Consider the following 8,200-nt stretch of genomic DNA (forward strand, 5'->3'; position numbering starts at 1 on the left):
TTTCCTCCTCCTCTGTCTCACATTACAATTCAAGAGTGTAGTAATCATATTTTAAATTTTCTGTGTATTATGATGTTTTAACATCCTCAGAAAGCTTTTCTGGGTGGGAGAGACTGCCCATCCTGGAGCTAGCCAATTCTTAGTCTTGGCAAAGGACTCAGCTGGGAACATGCTTTTGACATAGAAGCTAACCAATGCAGGGCCGTATCTCCTCTACCTGGCTGGTACATCCCAGAGACAGATACCTCTGCCTTAATCATCCCAGGGCCGGGTACAAAGCAACTGACACCACCCCTATAGCCCGAAGCCTGCTAAAATTATTCCATCCAGCCAGTCCTAAACCATTTACTCTGCCCTACCTTGCCTTTTTTTTTTTTGCAGAAACCCCAATAAAGGTCTTGGCCAAAGTGCTACCCATGCTCCTGTCTTCTGCCTCCTGACCAAAATCTGATGTTCTTCCTATGGCGCTGCATGGTGAGTTATGCCTCTGTTCCTAGGGGAATTGTAACATTAATTTTTTGTTTCAATAGCATTGACCTCTCAGTGTCGTCCCTAGGTCACCTTTATTAGTTACGATCCGAGTGCAAAACAAAGAGTCATCTTTTCTCTACTCCAAGAGTAAAGCCCTCTACCTGTTCTCTGGATCCCATATTCCCGTGCCTACTCAGGATATTTTGATTTGCTCTCTCTCCTATGTTTTCAATCTTGTCTCCTCTATTACTGGTCCCTTCCTATAACCACTTAAACTTAAACTGATGTTTCCCATTAAAACAGAATCAGCTACTGCAACAAACCCAGCTACTACAAAGCATCATGATGATCGACAGCATCAGTAACTCTCTCAGGTTCTTTTTCCTGTCACAGTGTATTTCCTGAGAAGTTTCTACTGCAGGTGCCTCCATAAGCTTCATGAGCAAACACAAAATTTTTGTCTTGCTCACCATTGTATCCTCAGGGTAGAGCATAGGTTTGAAACACAGTGGTGCTCAATAAGTCTTTATTGAATAAATGGATTTGGGGATCTATTTTCTTAATATTTTTCCTTCTGATGATTGCTGAAAACTTCCTTACATTTCAGCTCAGTTACTTGTCTTGGCTTGGAGTCATCCAGATATTCCAAGGATAGCTCAGTAAAAAATGGCAAATTTAGGGCAACATTCCCGTGCATTCCTGAAGAAGTGTTCAGATGTCTAGAAATAGAAAATTTCTACAAAAATGAACCTTGTTGATAGTAATAAGGATCTACAGGCAAGGAGAATTTATTCAAGAGATAAAATACTTCTGGCAGCAGCTTCCCTTCTGAAGATCTACGTGTTATTCTCAGTTACTACAATTTCATCAGATAGGAAAATTTTTGGGTGCCAATACCACCTGAAACCCTTATTTTTTTATTATCACTTATTATCCTGACTGATGAAACTGTAGTAACATGTGAAAAGAAGTGGAAACAGCATGAAACAGGTTGCAAAATGGCAGTCTAAGGGCATGTGCAGAAGTGTTTTGTCTTGCACAGGTTTAAAAAAGTTGTTGCCAACATTTGCAAATTGGACATTTTCATAGATTTCAGATTTCCGGCTTCTTTTGAAAAATAATTATAAGATCTGGCAATCTTGGGTATACATTTCCACTTGCCAAAAATTGGTTGGGGTTGAGGTTACACATCCATGGCCTCTTTAAATAGTGCTGAAGTTCACCATTTTGCCACAGTTCCCACCATTCTGTATTGTTTACCAATCTAACTAACTTTTGTCACTTGAGTTATTTGCAGGGCCCTGTAGGTACTTAACTTTGGATGACTGCTGATGACGGCAGTTCTTAGCGAGGGGTGACTTGGGGGATGGGCTTCAACCAAGGCAACACCAGGGAGTAGGAGTAAATGACAGCTCTATTGAGTTGTCTCTTCAACCCTGTCGAGTTGATTATTCAACCCTGTTGACTTGACTAAGGAACTGGAAATTACTAGGAAAGGGAGGTTTACTTTTTAAACAGCAGTTGGTTTCACTGGAGCCAATTTCATTTCAAACAGTTACTCTACTGACATTTACTAATCACTGAGTGGAGTGTTGGTTTTCTCAAGAGAGACTCTGTATTCATTTTACTTGCAGATGACTACAGTGATTAAGAGCCTCCTAGAAAGCTGTTAAGTACTATTTGAGAACCCTGCAGTATTCTTGTTCCTGCCTAGTTAGGTACTGAAGCATAAAACTGTATAGAGAGTTTCACTTCAGTTTAAGAACTTTTTTGTCCACTTGACACCAAAACCTTGGGTGATTCAGTACCTTCTGATAACGAAGTGTGATTGATAGCTCTTCCATGCGCCATTACTTCAGCATTTCTTTTAATCCGTTTCTATGAAAACTGTACAAATAGCACTGCCTAGTACTCAGAACTGAAACACACATTCCTAGTTAGACTTTATTGGTTATCAGTCACACCTTTTACCTTTCCTACTGCAGTGAAATAAATTTCATTATGCCTAGGAAGCCACTTTGTTTAGAGGCAAACGTATCCAGTGTTGAATTCAGGATTAAAACAAATATTTTGGTAATTTTTCAGGGCAATTATCTAAGTCTGTACTGGTATGTACTTTGCCCATGAACAAAAAGACCATTTACAAAGCTGATATTTTGAAATTGAGCAAACTTTTTTCTGTCATTAACAGATAAAACTATTAATAATAGTGTGATTTATGTAGTACCTCAATTAATCACGTATGGAATATCTATGACAAACGTTAAATCAGCAATTTACACCTTTTCCCAAGAGTGGTGCTTTTTAATGCTTTTCTTTATCAAATTGTGTGTATTGGGGTATGCAAACCAAACCAGATTAAAACCCAGGATCACAGTTGGCAAGGTAAGTCTTCTGTAAATATGGTCTCTCTATGTCAAAATGAAGTAGAAACCCATTTCTGTTTTGAAAATCTTCTGTTCTCAGTTGTTTATATCAGTGTTTGCCTTCATTAGGATGTGACTTCAATATTAGCAATGGAAATTGATTATAAGTTATACTATGTTTATTTAAGTCAGAATAAAACACGATGAACTGAAGTTGCCTAAGATACAGATAATTGCTGAGCTAACAATAGCACATAATGAACAGCAATATTTTTATTAAAAGAGGAAAAGGAAGAATTATTTAGAATTTAGACATAAAACTCTAAAGAAGTAGCCCACAGTGGTTACAGAAGCTGGGAGACCTCTGGAAAGCCCTTTTGGTTTCTTAGATTTTCTTTGATGTTGATTCTCTTCAGTTCTTCAACTGCTCATAATAGACCAAGCTTCTGATTTATACCAGGTAAACCAGTCATTTCTACTTTCATTCCTTACATATTTTTGGCCACCTACTAGGTTCTGAAAAATTTAGAAGGCCCAACTCTGGGCCATAATACTGCCATATCTTGGTTTTGAGTGCTTCATAAGTGGTCAGTTCAGACAACCTTTCATGGAAGCTCTTTCTTGTAACAGCTTGCATAGTTAATACTAGATTGGAAAGCTAACATCTCCACATAACACAGTGAGGAGAAATTCTTAAATAACTATGAATTCAAATAAAAATATAAGGCCATGGGGCAGAAGAAGAAATCTGTAGCAATGTCTATATCAAATGATTTTATCCACTCTAGAATGTCTTTCAGATCATTCCTATAAAAATTTTAAGATGCTCTTGGAAGAATTAAGTTATCAATTCCTCTTTGGCAAGTGGCAGGATGAAATAACTGATATTTTCTAGTGTAATTTACTCCTACTTTTCAGGTGTTGCATACACACTGTCACCCTCAAAGATTTCATAATCTAATGGCCCTTTAGAAAACTACAAAGCCTTATGATGTTTAAAAATATGTCCATAAAGGGATTGATACTCCTCACACAGGAAGTGGAGCCTAATTCCTCTTAAGTGTCACTTGAATTAGTCACTTGCTTCTAATAATTAAATAAAGCAGAAGTGATGGTGTGTGACTTCTGAGACTAGGTCATCAAAGGCATTGGGGCTTTCTTCTGGCTTTCTCTCACATCACTTGCTTTGGGAGAAATCAGCTGCCACGTCTTGGGTAGCCTTTGAAGCCTCTAGCCAACATCCAGAAAGAAACTAAGGCCTCCTGCCAATAGCCATGTGATCGAGTCATAGCAAGTGGACCCTTCAGCTCTAATCCAGCCTCCAGATGACTACTACTTTGGTTTACATCTTGACTGGGACCTCAGGAGATCCTGAGCTAGAACCACCCAACTTAACTGCCCCCAGATTCCTGATCAACAAACTCTTTGAGGTGATAAATGATTGTTGTTTTCAGCTGTTACACCTTGGGTAATTTTTTACACAGCAATAGGCAGCTAATACAAATACATAGACTACTCTGTAATGGTAAAAATGTGTCTTTTCCAACCAGAGTTTCAACTGAAAGAAAAATTTGGTACTCCAATAGATGGTAATTTAATAGATTGAAAACACACTTGTTTTTTGTACTTTATAAAGGAAGAGGCTCCCCAGTCTCATGACTCTTTTCCTCTTACGCTGGCATGGATTGCTGTTTTACTTCTTGTCCTCAGTCCTTAAATAGCTTGTATATTGCTAAGAAAGGTGCACTTTATCAGAAACAGGATTTGAGTTGCCCATATTTGAGAAGTTTTGTGAAGAAATGAGAGCAAAATATGAAAGTTTATTTTTGTGGTTACAAATGTTTTAGCTTTCCAAGAAAAAAAATTATTAAATTTCTGCCAGAGGCGTCCCCCCCCCTTTTTTTTTTTTTGCGGTACGCGGGCCTCTCACTGTTGTGGCCTCTCCCGTTGCGGAGCACAGGCTCCGGACGCACAGGCTCAGCGGCCATGGCTCACAGCCCAGCCGCTCCACAGCATGTGGGATCTTCCCGGACCGGGGCACGAACCCGTGTCCCCTGCATCGGCAGGCGGACTCTCAACCACTGCGCCACCAGGGAAGCCCACCGTGGTATTTTTTAAAGAGAAAAATAGAGCTTACTGGAACCATTTTCAGGTGGGGTTTTTTAATGATTTGGCTGAATGGCACACGTTCATAGAGAAAGAGAAGTGATCTTCCTGCTCAGGGTCCTACATTATCCACTATACGTTCTGTTCAGACAGTGTTAGTTATTCTAGCTAAGGTGCCACTGTCCATGAGGAGATTGGCAAACAAATAGGTACACAACCTTTCCAACACAGCGTTGTTCAGAGTATCAACCTTAGTTTCACTGCCGGCGTAAATCTGAAAATATTCAAAACCTTTATTTGAAGGCCACTATTGTTCAATTAAATTGTATCTCTTCCTTCCTTCCCTCCTTTCCTTCTTTCCTTTCTTTCTTTCTTCTTTTCTTTCTTTCTTTCCTTCTTTCACATTAATGATGAAGATGTACTCAAAGATGATCTCATTGCCATGAGGACAGGAATTGATGTGACATTGTCAACTTGAAATATTCTAAATCATATTGGGTTTCCTATGTGCCATGTTAAAAAAAAAGTTGGAATCAATTATTTGTTTTTTTTAAAAAAGTTGTCATATATGTGGCCATGGCACAGTTACCTTTACAATTTTGAGTTTTTACTCAAGCCAAAAGCATAGCAACCTTCATTAAGAACTTGACCTTTTAAGAAGAATTAAAGTTTTATTATATTTGGATTTAATTCTTTCCTTTTGGTTACAAGGGAAATGGCTTGTTTTATCATGAAAATGAAAATTGAGAGAAGCATTAGTTTGGCAAATACTGTTTTTCTTTCCTCTGTGAAATACATGCCCAAGAGAAATAATTATGTGTATTTTTTGTGTGTGAGTTTTGGGATGAACAACTCCATTGCTTTCATCAGACCCTCAAAGTGGTCTTTACTAATGCTCTTGATACATTTTGTTTCTTTCCTTTTCCTTCTTTGGGGATGACTTTCAGAAGTCATTGAAATTTTTAAAAAAAGTTACTTACTTATTTATTTATTTTTGGCTGCATTGGATCTTTGTTGCTGTGTGCGGGCTTTCTCTAGTTGTGGCAAGCAGGGGCTACCCTTTGTTGCGGTGCACAGGCTTCTCATTGCAGTGGCTTCTCTTGTTGCAGAGCACGGGCTCTAGGCACATGGGTATCAGTAGTTGTGGCACGTGGCCTCAGTAGTTGTGGAGCATGGGCTTAGTTGCTCCACGCCATGTGGGATTTTTCGGGACCAGGGCTCGAACCCATGTCCCCTGCATTGGCAGTCGGATTCTTAACCACTGCACCATTAGGGAAGTCCCAGAAGTCATTGAAATTTGACTCAGTCAGTTCAGCTCTATTTTACTTGATTCATTGATTACCTCAAACTAGTAAATTGGAAAGTTTTGCCAAGACCTATTTGTTTTTCTGCTAGAAACATTTGTAATGTAGATATGTCAGATCTAACACTTTCAAAACTATCAACTGAGGACTTTGAAACTATGCCATTAAATATATTAATTTTTGAAAAGCAAATGTAACATGGTCCTTAGAATGAGTTATTCCACAGCTCATTATCTTTCCTTCTACAAGTAATCCTCAGAAACGTCACGTAGTAAAATATTGGGAGGAATATATTTTGAAAGGGGAATAAATTAAAACACTATGAAACACTTCATATTTAATGCATAAAATTAATACAATAAAAATACAAGGTCTAGAATAAGTAATTGGCAGAAATATTTTAATGATGTATTTATTTAAAGTAAATATCCATCGATAGTTGACATTAACAGTATCGTTTATGTTAAATTAAATTAGAATGACATGAAACACATTTGCTTATTTTCTTTATTTACAGAAAGTAGTTGGAGAAGATGCCCTCAGAGTCTTTTTGTTGAGAACTCTTGGCAACTTAACAGTGAACAGTGTTATTTTTCCTTAGAAAACAGCTCTCTTGTAAATTGAATGCTATCAAACAGCTCATTAGTGGGCTTTCTGGCATATGGAATGCATTTTCTTTAAAAAAAAAATAGGTTGCTGGGCAACAGTTTATTTTTAACCAAAATTTAGATGAAATATTCTACTCTAACAATTAAATAATGGAAATATTTACATATGGAAGTTGACATGCATATTGGCATTCATAGATCACTTTATTTTTATTGAAAGGAATACTATAAATAATATTTCACATAATGTTTTCATACCATATACTCCTTTGCCCTCAAAAGTTCCTGGAAATCACTCTTCAGCTCTCCTAGCCAATTCTGCCCTACCTTTGGTCTGCTATCCTTCTATAGTCTTTCTCTATGTCTCCTATTTCAAACCTTTATCAAAATCTATGTCAAAACAGGTCTTCCTATTTTGACAATAGATTGCAGAGTACTTCACTAATTCTTTTACACCCTGGGAAGTAATTTGTTCATAAAAACTTGAACTAATTTCAGGTATCTAGTAGTTTCTACCTTATCAAAGTACATTATTTTTTTTTGAATATGAAAGTATACATACTTCTTTATAGAAACGCACCAGGAAATTCAAAACCGCCAATGGTCACACAATCCAGAGATGATCATTTCTTACCTGTTTTGCCCTTTTATTTGTAATCCTTTTTAAAAGGTACCTATATAATTTATTTTTAGATAAAAAATGAGATTCTGTTATACCATTGAATCCAAGACACCATCAAATATTAGACACACAATTTTTCACCTACTGCTAAGAAAGAAAAGCACTACCATTAAACTATTTGACAATGCTTTTAAAATTATAGATGTTTTATTTTATACCTTTATTGAAAGAGCTTATTAGTTAGACATAACTAGTAGATATAATTTTATGATATAGCATTTTTGTGCTTTTACAATAGGGAAAATATAAGATAAATAAATTTGGTAAAATATTTTAAAAACTTCTTAAAACGCCTAGTCCCACATTTAAAATAGCTTTCTGATATTTTTCATGCAGTAGATTTGCTGTGCAATTGAAGACGTTGGTGATGAAACAAGTCTCCAAGACTCTGACTTTTGATGAGCATGCACAAGCAATAACAGCTCTGTCATTATATTACATGTGAACATACACACATAGAACATGTGAACTATGTCATTATATTACATGTGAACATATATACATACAGGGCAGTAGCTGGTAGTGATTATAAACTGTTTCTGGATTTCAGTTATATTAAATTATGAAAAGATGGGTATCTGAGAGTTGAATAAAGATGGTAACATACTGTAAATATTTCATGAAATATACATCATCAAAATATTGGCAAAATTAGATAACTAT

The sequence above is a fragment of the Mesoplodon mirus genome, assembly GCF_964341445.2.
Source record: "Mesoplodon mirus genome assembly, chromosome: 13".
Lineage (NCBI taxonomy): Eukaryota > Metazoa > Chordata > Mammalia > Artiodactyla > Ziphiidae > Mesoplodon > Mesoplodon mirus.